Consider the following 18,383-nt stretch of genomic DNA (forward strand, 5'->3'; position numbering starts at 1 on the left):
TAAACAGAAGTTACAGAATTTTAAACAGAAGTTACAGAATTTTAAACAGAAGTTACAGAATTTTAAACAGAAGTTACAGAATTTTAAACAGAAGTTACACTAAGCCTCTGGCCCTCAGCCAGCCCTCAGGCCCGAGAACTGAACCAAGCAGAAGCAGCCATAAACTCATACAGGCATAAACTGAACTAAGCAGTAAACAGCAGCTAGCAAAGTCCCTCACAAAGCCTCAACCATAATGCAACGGGTTACAGACTTACAGGCTACAGCAGAGAGCAGCCTCAGCCCTCAGGCCCGAGAAAACAAATGAATCATGAATGACAACAGCATAAATGCATAATAACATAATGCATATAATGAGACTATGAGAAATGTAAAAATTCTAAAAATGATTATCAGCAAATGAACGACAACCTCGAAATAAACTAGAAGTTTAGAATCACAACCACAGGTCGACAGGATCACATAGGAACGACAGCATAATAACAGAAATACAGAACCAGTCAACCACAGGTCCACAACCAGTGAAAATTTCACTGTGAAATAGACTAGAATCACTGTATTAACAGGAATACAGAACCACAGATTATAAAACCGGGATTATAACAGTCAACCACAGATTATAACAGTTCACATGATATAATTAAAATGTTAAACTAGAATGTAGAATCATCGAATAACTGAACTTTCCGGAGAGTGTGAAGCGTAAGCGTAGACGCCGTCGTGCCGAGTTCCGACGAGACTGAGAGGCAGAGAGGAGATGAGAGGCGGAGAGGAGACTGAGAGAATCGGAAAACCTAAACAGAGGTCTCAGGAGACGAGACGGACCGAGAGCTGCGAGACGAGAAGCCGAGAACAAATGAATAATGACCCCGCGACTCGCTCGACAGACGCCCTAAATTGATAAAGTCGCGGGTCATTTCGGGTTACAATCGGGTTTCCGGGTTAACCCGGACCCGACCCGAATAGCTAAACGGGTCGAACTTGCAGACCCTAACCCGACCCGTTATTTAACCGGGTCAACCCGAACCCGAGAATTTCGGGTCGGTTTCGGATCGGGTTTTCGGGTCGGATCAATTGTTGACAGGTCTAGCGTGAGGTACCAAGAACTTGAGATTAGAGATTACGAATTTTAATGAAGAGGAGATGACCGTGGATTCGCCCGCGGTAACGGAGGTGGTAGCGATCGAGGATGACGCCTGTTCTTGATGTGCCATGGCTTGAACCTCAAGATCGACCTACTTCTGATACCATGTAGAAACTCAAGAAGATAGAGAAGAAGAGAAACAGTAAGAGGATAAAGAAATCATGAAGAATGTTTATTATTTTCTTAACTGTTACAGTGATAGCGTATGGTATTTATAGCCATAGCTAGTATAACTAAATACACTTGTCATAACCTAACTGGTTGGCAGAATATAAAAGTGAATATATTACTTGGTCTTAACATATATACTCAAAATGTTCATAATATCAAGCTCTATAATATGTAAAAAGTTAGGCCGTGAAAGTATTGTCAATACAAAATTATCCTTGTTTTTTCGGTAACATAAATGTAAATTGAAACGAAAAAATATCAAAAATATAAAATCTTTGAAATCAGAAATATGATAAATATTCTTTACAGTGAGACGAGTAAATTTTCAAACTAGGCCAACTGAAGAAAATCTATACGGCGCCACCTCCAAATCTTAATTCTCATTTTCTCTCTCCTTACTTTTTTCTTTTAATTTTCTCTAATTTTTCTTCGCAGGTCTCTCTTAGCCGAAGAACTAAGAAGAAAAAATTGGATTTTAAAGGCTTTAGTGCTTTAAGGGATTTTATTAAAAAATAATAATATAATATAAATTTAATTATATTATTTAATTAATTTTAAGTATAAAATTCATATAATTCGTTTAGAACTTAAAAAAATTATAGAAAAATATATATATAATAAATCATTTTATTTAGAAAATATCAATGAAATTAGTTTGCAATACGGACATCTGACGATCACAAGACTCCCACTTATACTGACATGCATCAATTTATTAAGGATTTTCACTACAACAACAACAACAACAACATCAAGCCTTTATCCCACTACGTGGGGTCGGCTACATGAATCCTTTTTCTCCATTGTGTTCTATTAAAAGTCAAATTCTCATTTAAACCTAATAAAGAAAGGTCATTCCTAATATTTTCTAACCAAGTCTTTTTAGGTCTACCCCTACCTTTCTTAACATAAGTCAAATCTAATACCTCTACTCTCCTAACCGGGTCATCGAAAGGCCGTCGTTTTATGTGACCAAACCATCTAAGGATTTTCACTAGTATTCAAAAATTATTTAAAAAAAATCGTGTAATTAAAACATCATAATATTTATGATATGACTCAGTCGATTTGTGATTTGAATTTATAATAAATAAAAAAAGTTATTTTATCTAAATCAAAATATGGACTATTATAAGATGAAATAAATACTTATCAATGGTCAACAACTTAATTGTTCATGCTGATATTCTACGACTGATATGCATCAGCCAGATCTTAAGGATCCGAGTTAGGGGGAGGACGTGTTTTCAATACAGAAAAATATGAAAGCAGGAAAAAAAAAGGTCTATATTGAGCAATATAATACAAGTCCCCATCGAAAATTTCAACAAATTAAATTAAAAACAATTAACTTTTCTTTGTATTTCACCACTAAGCATCTTCAAAAAATTTCTTTTAAATTTCAAAAAAATTCTATTATAATTTTTTGCCGATCACAAAAGATCATCAGAAGAGTTGATGATAGAGCAGACAAAGGCTCCTATTTTTTTTTGTGTTGATTAAAAAGTTGTCGATTCCTCTTGAGAGGCAGCATCTCTTAAGTGGGGCTCAATCAAGTGCGGGCCAGGATGTTTCTGGAGTGGGTGTCACTTCTAGATCAGCCGAGGATCAGTCATGCCGTTAAGCGCCCTTTCGGGGGTGACAACAGACGAATACCCCGTTTCAAAAAAAAAAATGTTCAAGTTCAAATATTGGGATATAAATGTGAAATCATAGAGCCTATAATGGGAAGATAACTAGACGGGCATAAGTAAAAAATTAAATATAATTGAGAATACAAAAATATTTTTTAGGACTATTCAAATAATTTAATATATGATTAACAATCCACAATAATAATATTCAACATATTTTCAAAAAATATAGCATAATCTCTCACTCCATAGAAGCACTACCATTTTCTTTATTTTATTTCATTGAAAAACGGAAAAAAAATGACAATTTAACAACTCACCTACCCTTGTTGAGAGATTATTACATGCGGAGTCCGGAGTCGGAGAACCGTTCGATTATTGTATGTTTGTGAACATTAAAAGCATAGTTACTGTTCACTACTGTGCTTTTACTGTTCATAGTCACAAAACCAAACAGTTATATGTCGGTCTAAACTCCACACGTAATAATCTCTCTCCCTTGTGGGCCATAATGCGCTATCTAATGCTTAATAGTAAGACTATTCCTTACACCAGCTTGGTGCATTTTCTATTAAGCATTTATTTCAGTTACATTTTCTTGCTTGCATCCAATATGTCATCAAGGAGAAGGACAAATATCTACCCATTTTCTCTTTGTCAAACCATATGGAGATCTAGCCAAACAAATAATTGAAAAATAAAGTTGTTAGAAGAGAAAAATCAAAATATTACGGTATAGTTTATGATAAAATTAGTTTGTGATAATATAGAAATAAATGTTTATATACATTAAAAAAATCAAAATAAAAATTATATTTTTATTAATTGACACCATTAACTAGTACCGGCATAGCATAATCTAACATTGGTCGCCCACTGGCCTGGCATAATAGAATCTCACCTCGGTCATCTATTGGCAATGATATAATATCACATCATATCATATCACATTTTTTATGAATTTTATTAATTAAAGTATAATTAGACTAAATTCAGAAATTGCTAAAATGTATCAACAATAGATAACAAAAATATTACTGAGTAAAAATTCATTGTTTTAAAATATGATCAAATTATCAAAGATTGTGTAAAAAATCATCAAAAAGTTTTAATATAACTAAAACATTGTTTTTAGACATCAAAATAAATTTTGTACGGATAAAAATCATTATTTTTTCAAAATCACACAAAAAATATAATATATTAAAAATATTCATAATCTCAATCTCTATAAAATATAAAAAGTTATGCGATGAAATTTTTACTAAAACGTTAAAGATTTCTTATTTTTCGGTAACAAAAATAAAAATTTGATCATAAAAATATCAAATTATTAAAAACTAAAATAGGCATAACGTAAACAACCTCATGACGAGCAAAAATTTCAGCTGAGCTAATAATAAAAATGGCTCTACGATCACCAAACCCTAGTTTTTTTCTCTCTCCTCTGATTTCTCTTATTTTGTTCTTTTTTTTTTTCTCCTTTAAATAGATGAATGAATGAAAGACAATCAAATGACTTTAATAACTTAAGTGAGTTTAGATATTTATTTTTTTAATAATAAATTATATTAATTTATTTAAGGTAAATATTAATTAGCTAAAAATATTAATTTTTATAATAAAATATGTAATATATATTAAGGAAAAATAGTACTTACATCATTTAAATGTAAAAAAACATATAAATGCATTTATATCTTCATAATCAGAGGTCCAAAAGTTATGAAAAAATATTTAAAAGTTAGCTAAGCATGTTCAGAATGTTTGGGTAAAATCAGTTTGCAAAACGAACTTTTAATGGTCCCAAAAAACCCACTTGTACCGACATATGCTAATTATTTAAGGAATTGTACTAGTTATACTGACTTATAAATAAAAAATTAATTGTATTGTATGGCACTATAAAATAAGTAATATATATATAGGGACTATTATAAAGTTATAAGAACACCCACCTAAAAAATGTTGTCATCTGAATTGCCTGCTACTAAAGTAATTAGGTCAGAAATAAAATCTAAATTACAGCCTATCGTCATCCTCCAACATTGCTTCTCTAAGTAGCTTTCTGCGGTGTCCATGATGCATTTCACTTACGATTTGACCATGCAGAATCTATTTGCTCCTCATTGTCTTGACATAATATGTCATATGATATCGAGGCTCTTTCTCTATAGTGCAAGTTCAGACTTAACATTAATATCCTCAGCAGATAATCTTTTCCTAATAAATATAATTTTCCCATATAAAGATTACATAAATAAGTATGCGTATATATAACATATGATCTAATACAATAACCTATAAGCCAAAACACCAATGCTCTCAGATAATTCAAAAGTTCAATTGGATATTGGAATCAACTTTATGATTCTTCTCAATCTGTCGATACCTTTTTCAGATTGACTTGATATAAATAAAATCACGCAATATGGAATTCCACAATCTATGTGTTTTTTATCATAAAACTTCTTACTTGTTAATCATGTACAAACTCTTATTTCTTCTTCTTTTATAAATATTATATTAGTGTGTCACTAATAAAAGGCATATCCTATAACTGTCTTATTACGTCGCAACTCTGTCAAAGGTCACTAAACTCCTACCTATTTCCATAGGAAGGTTAACTTCATAAGTAAGCAATTCTTATATGACTGAAATATTATTATTGTATGATGTAAATTATATAAGCAATAGTATATCCTTCACTACTACCAAAGTCTAGACAAGGTCTCAAAGATCCTCAAATGTTGAAATAGTCCTTTGGACTGTTCATCGGTACTTTTAACCTGTCCCACTACGGAGAGATGTGATGGAAGGATAGACCACGCATTCCTACCTTACAAAGGATCACTATTGGGATTTTGAGTAGCGCTACAGTGATTATATTCACCGGCCTTCTTTGCTGCTTTAATGTGAACCAGTACCATGGTCAGGACTCACTTTATAGGTAAATCGGATGACTCACAACAATACGTGTGGAAGAGGAGGAGTGTTGGTTGTCAGACGAGAGTTGGAAATTGTCACAGCCGCTGATATGAAGATAGTTATAGATATCGAATTAAGGGACGCCAGTAAAGGAGTATCTTTGTGTCTTTGTGAATTTTTTCTTGCACTCACCCTCTTTGTTTAATTACCAACATCTTTTGTTTGATCTCCGATAGGGTTCGCACAGCAGAGCTGTTTTTCAAAAGCATTCACACTATGTTTGTCTCGCCATAAACTTTAATCAGATAGTCAAGACTTTCTATCACACACGACTAGAATACGCTGAAAATTTTAAGACATCTTGCCATGATTCTCCTCCATCTTCTTAGTTCAGCCCTTTGTCCACGCGGCAAGATCATATTAGCTTAAGTCTAATTAATCTATAAGGCATCAACTCCACTAGAGAGAGCTAGAAGTAGATAGTGTGTCAGGTTACCCTTCGCAAATCCTAAAGCGAGGATCTCGCAAGAAATACTCCTCGAAGCGCCAAGGTTGTGATCTGCCCTGAAAAATTTATCGGGCCCTTATAGAACTCTTTGAAGTACCCGCAATGGCAAGAGCTTTGCGCTACTGTCTTTGTTCCGCAGTCCTCTATGCAAATTCTACATCTTTCACATTCGGGCACACTAATTTCCCATTGAGGAGGTAAGATGGAGTAGATGACTTTTGTTTTGTACTATTGCCCTCTACCTAGATTACTCTGAGTCATTGCCTAATTTTCTTATTCATAGCTCCTCGACATAGCATAGTTAAGTCTGTGTCTCTATTTGTGATACCTTATCATATGGAATGCAGAGTTGAATATTTGGTTTTGGGTTGATAGTTATTGAAATAGAACCATAATTTGATGCCGTTTATGCATTGTTGCTCATGATGATTAAATGTTGGAATGCTAGATAAATAAGCAGCATTTCGCTATTAGAGCATACTACAATACTAGAGAGTTAAGATATGTAGAAAACTGCTTCATCTTGTTGACGCAGAGTGATTCGCTTCATGAGTCTAGGTTTGGTTGTTATGCGATCATTTATATTGGATATGCTCTCACACTATTGTACTAGATGTTCGTCCTGTTCGGAAATCATTGTGAAGATGGGTATATTCGAAAGTGCACTTAATGGAACTGTTTGACACGTTAGTTAGCGTTTAAATCTTAACCACCCAATATTAGTTGTAATGATAACTTTGCCATCTACCAAATGGTGTGATCGATTTATGAAATGAACAGTATAACGTCAAAATTAGCTTACTATTATTTATCGTGGTTGTACTGACACCTAGAACGATCAATTGAATGCATATAAAAAGGACCATTATCTAGTATAGTAGAGTCCTAACGTTACCAGGGATAGTACCGAGTTCCGTAGCGTCTCATGATTCACTGTAGTGATTTAAATATAAGGTCTGAGGTTGGGCCTAAGGTATGGGGTGTCATTATCAGGGTGAGAGGAGTTTTATGTTTCCAAAGTACCTCATGGTCTTACTATGCATAGGCTAAGGCGGGGTTGGTGGAGCGAATTGGGTAACGCTCCCATAGGAAGTGCGATGTGTCGCTGGCTATTGGAAGGTGGGTAGAGCTTATGTTGTGTTAGGAAGCTCATTTTTCCTAAATGCCCATTAGAAGGTGCATGCCCTCGTAACTATCCGAAGAAAAGAGAGGAATTAATTTGACATTGTTATATATAGAGTATGTTTCATGAAGGGGTGATATACATGTCTCCGGATATCCACTACTCACTTTAGTACTTGTTAGGATTATCACTGGAGGGTTGAGTAAGGAGCAATCCTCCTCCTCTTGTCATTCTAGTATCAGTCTCCTCTGGATCTCTTGCAAAGTTGAAGGATCCTCATTCTAAAGAGCTCCTCCATCTTCTCTTTATGATCTTTCAGGGAGGGTCGTAATGTCCCTTCCCCAGTTGAGCGGTTTTTTCCATCGGGTGTAAAGAAGGATGTCATCGGCATCCCTTGGTATTAGTATGGAAGGATTCTGGATTTGGTGTGAGTTGTAATAATACGAGGCTTCCAAGATGTGGATGGCTATATATGCTTTTCCGATTAGAGGAGTGCTTAGAAAATAGTGGGATTGAATTCTCATCAGATGAATAACCAGGAAACTGTTATAGGAATAATATATACGGGCGATAGGTTAAGAGTTCTACATCATAGTGTCTGTACAAGATCACCTCCCAGCTCACACATAGAGACATAAGATTTTTTACTTAGGAAACCTAGGAAAAAGGGGAAAATATGTGGGGGCCCTTGCCAAGTTAAAAAATGATTGCAACTATGAATTTGCGTGAACAATACAACGGGATGAGTATCCTTTGGATAGGTAAATGAATTATAAAGTGTCACTATATAAGTTAGAAATTCTAGTGACAAAATAAGAGATGATAGTTCTAGCATTCACTTTGGTAGTATAGCTTAGAAGTCAAGTGTGGAACTTTTAAAATTCATATATTTAGGAACATTGGTGTTTGTAGGTGGCTTCGAAAGAACTCGCGGTGTTTGGTGGGTAGTTTTGACATAATTTGGCATCAGTAGTGGTCTGAATGAAGCTTAGATGTTAGGTATGGTGGTTTGGCCGAAGCTCGGGGCATCAAGCACGTGGTTCGATAGAGCCTTTAAGGAATGTTACGGTGACAGTCCAATAGGCTTGGTAGTGTTAGGTGGTAGTGTCGTGTAGCTTCAAGACCGTAGGTGCTAGTATAAGGGTGGATTCAGGGTAATCAGGTGGTGAGTCCAAGACGGAGCTCAGCGGCCTCAGCTTAGCCTCGGTACTGCAAATGCTAAAGCATCAGGGTCAGTCTGGTCCGACGGAGTCAGGGCTTCAAGTGGTTTCCGGCGGTGTCGAAGGAGGCTCCAGGAGCGCAAGAGCAATTTTCGCATTTCTCATCTTGAATGCGTTCCAGGCTTAGGGTCTTCTTTTGAAGAGGCAAAGGGGAGCTCTATCCTACTATATTTCTTCTTAGAGTGGTTGGCCTAAATAAACTACGTTGGGGATTAAGGCCATAATGAGGAGTAGCTTGGATTGACGATCTGATGTTTTAAGTCCCTTCGATCATGGATGTTTGATGAGTCAAATTAAATTTCTTAGTGAATGTTTAGATTTAGTGATATTGGGAACTCGTTGGATTGAGCATCCGTTGAGGCGCCTCTGGACTTGACTATAAGTACTCATGTTTAGAAATGCTGTTTGGTAATTCTCATATTATCGTTAGAACCTCTAACAGTGCTTATGCCTTTAATTTAGACCCAATTTAGCCTCGCGATTGGTTGACCATTTTGTGTGTTGGTGTTTCTTATTTACTAGAATGTTTAGTTGTTGTAAGTTGTAAACCCTTTAAATTTTAAAGATTGTTTTTTGGGTTGACTTAGAGAGTCCAAATCATAACATTCTTCGCCAGATATTATAATAAATGTTGTATTTTAGCTTCCCTTATTTTTTGGATAATTTTATGGACACTTATCAAAATTTCTTAGAATTCGAAAAGTATGGGTAAATTGGGGGGTTGTTTGGGCAATTATGGGCAAACTGCATTTCACCCTAAGTTCTAGATAAAATCTAGACTAATTTTGAGTATTTTTTGTAATTTTCAGATTTTGGATGAAAATATAATAGAATTTAATAAAATTAATATTTTAAATATTAATAAATTATAATAAATTAATATTAAAAATACAATTCTAAATCCACTCCATTTATATTATGAATAGAGAAAAAGGCTTGTTTCTGTTTTATTACCCAACACGAGAGAATGCTTAAAACAGAGAGACAACAAGCTAGTGGAGGAAAGAGAAAATTTATTTTGGGCGACTTTAAAGCCTGTTATTCGGTCCTTGTTCTAGTTCGGGAAATTTATTTGTCTCCGGAGTAGCCCGCCAACGTATACCATGTCAAAATTTAAACCCAATATTCCAAGACTTTAGGGAATATTCCTGATCAAAGAATTTTTTATCTGTTAGTAAAAACAGGGACAACTTTGCATCGGTAAACCTTCTTTGCGTAACTTTTATATGTTGTAGAGATATACGATTAAACTATTTTGAATATTTTCTAGAAATTTTTAATACAAGCGGTTAAAACTTTGTGAGGTTTTTTATTTTGAATAGCAAAATTATCAAGGATGTGAAAAATAGTGTTGTAGTAACAAAAAAGTCTTAAAATATTATTTTTACCAATCCCTAACAATTTGATACATCATTTTGAAAATGTGTATTATTCCTCGTTGGATTTTATTATTATCATTATAACAATAGATGTAAACTTTGATACATGCTCATTATGTTGCAATCTTTGGTTAATGATTTTTGCTGATAGCAACATTCTTTTATTTCTCTACGGAATTTTCTTTGTAACTACACATTTCGGCCCACATGATCAGACTGCAATTGGCGACAAGCTCAAGATTGGGGTAGACATAGGTCTGCAGTCTAGTTCTGTAACACTTTTTCCTTTCTTAGAGTCGTTGTATTTAGTTTGGCAACCTGATGATTTACTTGAAACAGATTTATATTGGTTCCACTAAGAGTTCTTTTTATAACATCGCCCGGTACAATATTTTATCATCGGCCCTGGACGATCTGTCCAAATGGAACCTACATTAGGCGCACCTCATTAAAGGATCCGTCATGAGCTGATTCGGATTCTGTCAGGATGATAGTCTTAATCTCAGAAAGAATACCGCATAATCAGATTAGAATTCTTGTTTTAGGAATCGGCCAGGCACGATATTTTCTATCGTGCAAGGCCGACTAACTCAATTATGCTAAATGAATCTGGTATCCGGTCTATGGAAAGCATTAATGGTGATTGATTGATACGATCCATCGTCCGGGCGATCGCAAGGATCAGCCGGGACGATGTCCTGGACTGATCTACACCGGACAGCTTCGATTCAAGCTATGATCAGGATGCATTTTGGAAATTCGATTTTAAACTAATCGCCTGTGACGATCGTAGATTCGGTCCAGGAGAATGTAACAATTTTTCTTCGATACGTCCCAAAATCATACCCGGCTGATGAGATCGGTATTATATACAAGATCGTACCAGGACGAATATGGATATTCGTCCTGGCGATAATGTGGTACTTGCATTAATGAGTCATTTTAGAGCACTTCTATTTATCGCTTGTCAAAGGCACTTGTAAGTGTCTTGTGGCAGCTCATTGAGCTTCGTTCTTAATGGGAATAAGAGAAGCCTTGAAAGCGGAGTGAGGAAGAAGGTGAATTTGAGAGAAGGGAGGATCCTCAGTAAGGGGGACTCAAGGGAGTGTGGAGGGGAATTCCACACGGTTGCTCCGACAGGTTTGACACCTATACGTCCGATTCAAGACTTGTCCTCGAGGGAAGTTACCAAAGACAGAAGAAGAATCTCTTTGGTGTCAAAGGACCCTGCGACGTCGCAACCCGGGGAAAGTGGAAGGGATTTTGTTAGGGCTTCTCCTAGCTGTGGGGCCTAAAGGAGAGCCTATGTTTTTAGTGGCAATACTTGGAAGGGTGCTCAAAGGAGTGGGAGCGTAGGTCAAGGTTTGACCGAACCACTATAAATCCTGTGTGTTCTTTTCTTATTATTGTGCTTGATCCGCATTTAATTTTTGCAATCGTCGATTTCTAAGTGGTGATATTGGCTTTGTTTTGTGCTTTGTTTAAGATTCTTCTTTACCATTCAACCTCTCTCTTTGGTTAGCACCTTTGGGCAGTTCAGTAAGGGCTTAACATCCCTAACAAACTTTCATGTGGTATCAGAGAGCCACTTTTTAAGTGTCATCCCTACACTATTCAAGTGGTATCAGAGCAGGATTCATAAAATACGAGCTTTTTAAAAGCTTTTGAATTTTTGTTCCTGGCTAATCGTAATGTTTGCGAAAGGTTATTCCAATCACTAGAGTCTCCTTTATTTGAAATATGTTATTTTTATTTTTGGACAATTTGCATGTCTCACTTTTCTTAGCATCGATGATTTTCAGCATCGTGGATATGTTTTAACTGGTGTATTCATAACCATCACGTAATTGTAATGAGTTAAACTGATTATTACCTTTAATCAATGGAATAAAGGAAAGAACAGACGTGAATCAAAATCCTTATAAATTGCTTTTTCTGTGCTTTAAATTCTGAAGATTCATGTTAAATATCACATGCACTACTGGTAAGGATGTTTGGGATAAACTAAATACCATTTACGAAAAGCACGAATCGAAATCAAAGCAATCCAAGTTAATTTTGTTAATGGATGATTTTGAATTATTTTTCGTGAAACCTTATGAAACGATATAGACATGTATATCAGATTCATTCAAATTGTAAACGTCATGCATGCTTAGGAAAAGAATTTTCAATTTGAAAAAGTGTAACAAATTCTTCATTGTCCTACTAGATAAAGTTTGTATGCAAAGTAGTTGCTATTTGTGAATCAAAAGATTTGAATGATATTCTATTTGATCAATTTGATTGGCTCACTCATTGCCTACGAGCAAGGTTTAGGTCAAAGACTTTTGGATGCATTGTGAAACGTGTTGCTAAAAATTGAATGATACAAAAAGATATAGCTTAGTTAGTCTGGGACGAATGCAATAATCTTGTATCAAAGCGAATATCACTAAAGCTCACCAAGCATTAAGCAAAAAGTGGGAAAAAAGGTAAAAGTGGTAAGGATGTCCATATTTCTTCTAACGTTATTGCTTTTGATGTAGGAAGCTAGGACACTGAAAATCAGTGCCTAGAATTTAAGAATTCTTCCTACAAACAGAAAAGGGTAAGGACAGCAAAATTTAAATAAGGGAAATAATGAAAGGACAAAATTCTCATCGGTAGTTCTGTTTCCTGAAGAAGCATTCCGGACCAGAGGAGATAATGGTATAAATCTCTTTTATGTTTTTGTGTTGTGCTTTTATAATTTTTTTATTATTAAGCTTTTTTTGTTATCTTGAATTTTTTTTTTGTTTTTGCTGAAATTTTTTTACCAACACACACATTTTAACTTTTCTAAATGAATAAATCTACTTTCCTATATTTTCTTGAAATTCTTTGATAAAGTCTGTGTTTGACTTTCTCTAAAACAGTCAAAGGAAGGAAACTCATGTTTTATTTACTCTCTAATCTCTATTTCCAACAGAGGTTATCTACTTTTTGATTTAAAAATCTTTTACCATCTTTTAATTGGTTTTTGAAACATTTATTTTATCTCCCTACATTTTACTTATAGGCAATAGGGATCCTTTCAAGGGGACTAATCTACATCATACAATTTTTTATCAAGGAATTTTTATTTTTTTTATGGGTTTACTTTTATTTTTAAGTATTTCAGAAAAGGTAGCTATATTCAAAAAAAAAAAGATGGCCAATGATGCCAAATCAAAGATGCCGCAAGAGACGCAAATTGAAAAAAAATGAATACATAAAGTGTATCAAAAGATTGCGCAGTGCGCCATACCCAAATGTTAAGGCAGTAAAATGAGCCAACAAATTTAATTGCTTACCATTCTGATTCTTCTAAAACGGCTTAGAAAAACCCTTGCTACTTGGAGTTTTGAAACATCCTTGATTTCTTGTTCAAAATTCTAACATTGATCTTCTGTTAGATATATTTATGGAAGAGTTTTTGAAAATAACTGTTTCTTTCTCTAATTTAATTTTTTGACAATAGATATTGAATATTAAAAAGTTTTGAGCCTTTTAAAAAGCAAGCTTGAGTTTGGATGATCAAATTAATGGATTTCATAACCTTTTCTGCTAATGCGTTGTCAATCCCAGATTATAAACTTATTTGATATTAAACTAAGGAGTAATTCTACATTTTAAGAATTTTTTTTTCACTAGATCAGGGCGATGTTTTTGGGTCATTTATGGTCTTTTTGTTTTGTTTGTGCCTCCTCTCTTTTGTTTGATAATGTCAAAAGGGGGAGCAACATGTGTTGAATTTTATGTATCTATTCGTACATTTCAAAAAAATAAAACAACAAAAATATTTTCATCTTCCATATTTTTTTAAAAGTTGTTATCTAATGAAGAGGAGATTTAGAAGAGTAATTTATTCTTTGAAAATCAAATTGAAATGGTTTTTCCATCATCAAAACGGGGAGATTGTTGCGGATCTATGGTCAATGATTTTGATGATAGCAAACATTTATTTCTCTACGTGCTTTTGTACTAAACATTTCAAGGTACCAACGATCCAGATTGTAATTGGAACCAGCTCAAGATTGGGAAGACTAGTCGAGTCAGTTTGTATACTTTTTCTTCCTTGAGTCTGTTGTATTTAATTGCACCGGCAAGGTTTGTAAACTTGGAAGATTTTCTACTTACCTAAAGAGTTTCTTTTTGGTAACATCGCGCGGAGACGATATTTATATCAGCCGTGGACTGCATCCTGTCCAAACAGAAACCTAATTAGGGCATCCTCATTAAGGCAGCGTCATGAGAGCTGATCGGGACAGATAGTCTTAATTTCAAAGAATCACCGCCGCATAATAAGTTTACGGAATTCTTGTTGTTAGGAAATCGCCAGGAATATTGTACCTATCAAAGTCTCAGGCAGATATCTAACTCAATTATGGCCTAAATTTGTCTGGTATCTCTGAAAGTATAATGGTTATTGATAGTGTACATCGTATCAGACAATCGCAGGATCGGCCGGACGATTCCGGACGATCTAATCGGATAGCCTCGAATTAAGGGCGATGTCAGGAACGATGAAATAGTTTTAATACTAATCACCTAAGGACATCGTGATATCCGGCCAGGCGATGTAAACCATTACTTTCTTCTGATCGTACAAATCCGCTCCCGGGCTGAATGAGATGAACATTGTACAAAGATCATACATGATGATAATGTCGGCAATTGCATTATGAGAACTCATTTGAGCACTTCTATTTTAATCTTTGTTTCAAGGCACTTTATAAGTGTCTTTGAAGCCTTGTAGCTTTGTCTGTGGGAGAAACTTGGAAGATAAACTTTGAAAGCGGAGTTAGGAAAGGGTGAATCTGAGAGAGGGAAGAAGATCCCTGTGCAGGGGGGACATAAGGGGATGTGGAGGGGGGATTCCACACGGTTGCTCCGACAGGCTTTGCACCTTAATCACTCAGAGTTCAATGGCTTGTCAACGAAGTGAGGTTCATCCTAAGAATGAAAGATCTCTTTTGTGTCAAAGACCTGTGACCTCCGCCGCCCGTGGAAGGTGGAAGTGATATTTTGTAAGGATTTCGCCCTAACTATGGGGGCTAAGAGAGACAACTTGGTTTTAGTGCAATACTTGAGGGTGCCTCCAAGGATGGACGTAAGGTCAAGGTCTGACCGACACACTATAAATCCCCGGTTTTTGTCTTTTTTTTTTTCTTTAAAGATTATTGTTATCCCTGGCATTTAATTTTCGCTAGTGCGGTCGCTTTTCTATGTGGTGATATTGGGCTTTGTTTTGTGTGTTGTTTAACAGATTCATTTTTTTCACCGAATTCACCTCTCTCATTTGTTGCCTATGGGCCATGTTCATAAAGGAAACTTAATTCAGGTCTGATGGTGTGTGTCGAAACCAATTTGTTGTTGTGGGTGAGCTTGATTTAGTGAAGGGCAGAAATTCCCTAACCGAACTTTCAGATGGCGTACGGGACACACTTCTAGTGTCATCTGAGTACTCTCAAATTATTCTTTAGTTTTTATACTCTATGATATATGTGCATAAGTGTATTTAAATGTATTATTATGTTTGGCGAGCCATAAGGGGACTAGAATCTCTTTAAGATTCTATCCGTGTCATGGAATTACATGGAGTTATAAGGTCTAGAATCCTTGAGATTCTTTCTTATAGATATGTGATATCATTGATATATTCTCAGTGCTATAAGCTGTGATGCATCCCAGCAATCAAATTGTGATAAGGATTTTTGTTTGACATTCTGATCGAACTTCCATTCCAGTTGCCTTCTCGTAACCTGAAACAATTTAATACCACATATAATGGAGCTACAAAGCCCGCGGTCAACCAAAAGGCTATCAACTGAAATCAATAGCACGGTGATGCTATCAATATGCAGGTCAATATAAAAATCAAGTCAATCATGGTCAATCGAGTCTATGCAATGCGGAAGTCCGTCACTAAAATCAAGTCTGCATTAAGCGGAAAGAGGAGAGGAGAGAGGAGGAGGGCGAAAAATCATGCGAATAAACTCAATACATCTCAGAAATCAAATCAATACGTGCTCTAGTCAATGTCCAAGTCATCGTAGCGTGTCTTCATCTATATCTAACTGTACTATCAGGTCATCAAGCCGTGGTCGTCTAATCAATCATGTGATCTATTCATCTATCAATCAATATAAATCTATATCATTCTGTTCGAATGCATATGAAATCCAGTAAAGGCTCAAAATCAATACCTCAATCAAATCCTACGAGGTCCTCATTGTATCGATAACATCATATAAGGTCATTATTCGTCTTACTATCGTATCCATCTATAACATCATAATAAAGGAATCATATCAAAACTACTTCGATCCAAATCGTAATCGTGTAATCTTATCAAACTTAGATCTTGCCAGTCAATATTTATCAACAAGGAAATCCATCGACGCTATGGATCTAAATCGAATCAATCAATAAATCCAACTCTATACAAATGAATGTCAGTCAACATTGAAATCAATAACAATCAGCCTCTAAAGAAATCTATTCTAACGATAATCAATACCAGTCAGGATCTGTCGTATCAATAAATCCATAGTCAATATCCACTATCTTAATACTAAATGTCTATATCGGTCTCCTTCAATCGATACAATCTACTAACCAATATCAGTGTCAATATCTATAATACATTACAAACATCTATCAAGTGCCACTATTAGAATCAAATATTGCGCAATCCATATCAATATCGTGGGCGAGGTGGTTCTACGAATCAAATCAAATCAGAAAATCAGTCGAAAAGCAATACGATATCCAATCGAACATACGATAAATCATAAAATCATAATTCCGTGCAAATCAATCAATCAATCAGACTTCAGTCTATCGACTTAGTCGATAAAATCAATTGGAAGGATATACGATAAATCACAGTCAGCAAGTTCGACATCAATACAAGCATCAATGATATCAATAGTCTATGAATCTATGCCATCCATGTACATACATACAATAATCAATAATCAAATTATTCAATTCGCTCAAACTGAAATCTGAAATCAATGAATCCGTCCGATAAGAAATCAATTCGATAGTCCATCAAATCAAATAAATTATGCATATCAAGAAATACCATCGTACACATGCAGAATCCATACAGTCTAACCGACAAGCACAAACACTAGTTACGATCGAAGTGGCTGTTGTAGAGAATCTATATTGCGTGTAGATCCGTCACGTTGGTTCCTATCAAGAAGAGTCGTCACTCCTTATCGCCCGTTGGCTCCCTGTCCGTCGGCACTATAATCCTTTCAAAGTGCATCTATAGTGCTGTTGTGAAATCCATAATCGATATTAAAGGAAATCCCGCGGCCCATCCATCCCTGTACAGGTCAAAGATCTTCTCCAACCACTGTAACAGGTTCCCACTCATGTCTTAGCAGTATCAATCATCAATGGCAATAATCGATGCATATCATAATAAAATCTAATAACAATCATATCAATCAGTCCATAGCACAATATCAATCATCTAATCAATACTCGGAAAATCAAGAAATCGTACGAAAATTGGGCACAAGAAGGTAACGCAGTCCGGTCAAATTTACACAAAAATATCCTGCAAAAAGGTACAAATCCACAATCTCACCAATTAACAGAAGATACGAGGCATGACATTTATAGACTCATTGCCATACTAGAAACAAATCAAAGTCAAAAGTCATAAATTTTCTAATTCGATTAGTAAATCCGCGTAGAATAATTACCGACCAGGTAAAATCGTTTGATAGAATACAGTATCAAGTCGTTGTGCAATAATCTATCTATAACATACACAAAAGTTGTGCGGTATGAAAGTTGTGTGACCAAACCAAATCACGTCAAAAAGTACGACTACGAAACACAAAACAATCTAACTCGGTCAAAATCAATCTTCAGAAAACAAGATAATAGGGTCGAGTCCCTTACTAACGAATCTTCACTTTTCCCGCAACAGCAGCGTCGAACGAAAAGCGCTCCAAACGGCCTCCAAAACCAAGGATATTCTCTTTTCCCTTTACTCTTTCTCTCCTCAACAAATATCGATTTTTATAAAAATTGTTATTTTCTCTCTCCTCACAAAGATCCACTATTTCTAATTTATCATTAGTCGGGCTATCGGTCCCGGCTCGATCGCCACAGATATCTGTCCCGGTGTACGATCAGTAGACCAAAATCATCGTCCTGGATCGACTCCCAGAATCTATTCTCAGGCCGATATTTTCTACATGTGCCGATACGGTCCTGGACGATCTAAAATCGTCCTGGAGATCCTG

This window comes from Dendrobium catenatum, unplaced genomic scaffold, assembly GCF_001605985.2.
Source record: "Dendrobium catenatum unplaced genomic scaffold, ASM160598v2 fragScaff_scaffold_1035, whole genome shotgun sequence".
Taxonomy (NCBI): domain Eukaryota; kingdom Viridiplantae; phylum Streptophyta; class Magnoliopsida; order Asparagales; family Orchidaceae; genus Dendrobium; species Dendrobium catenatum.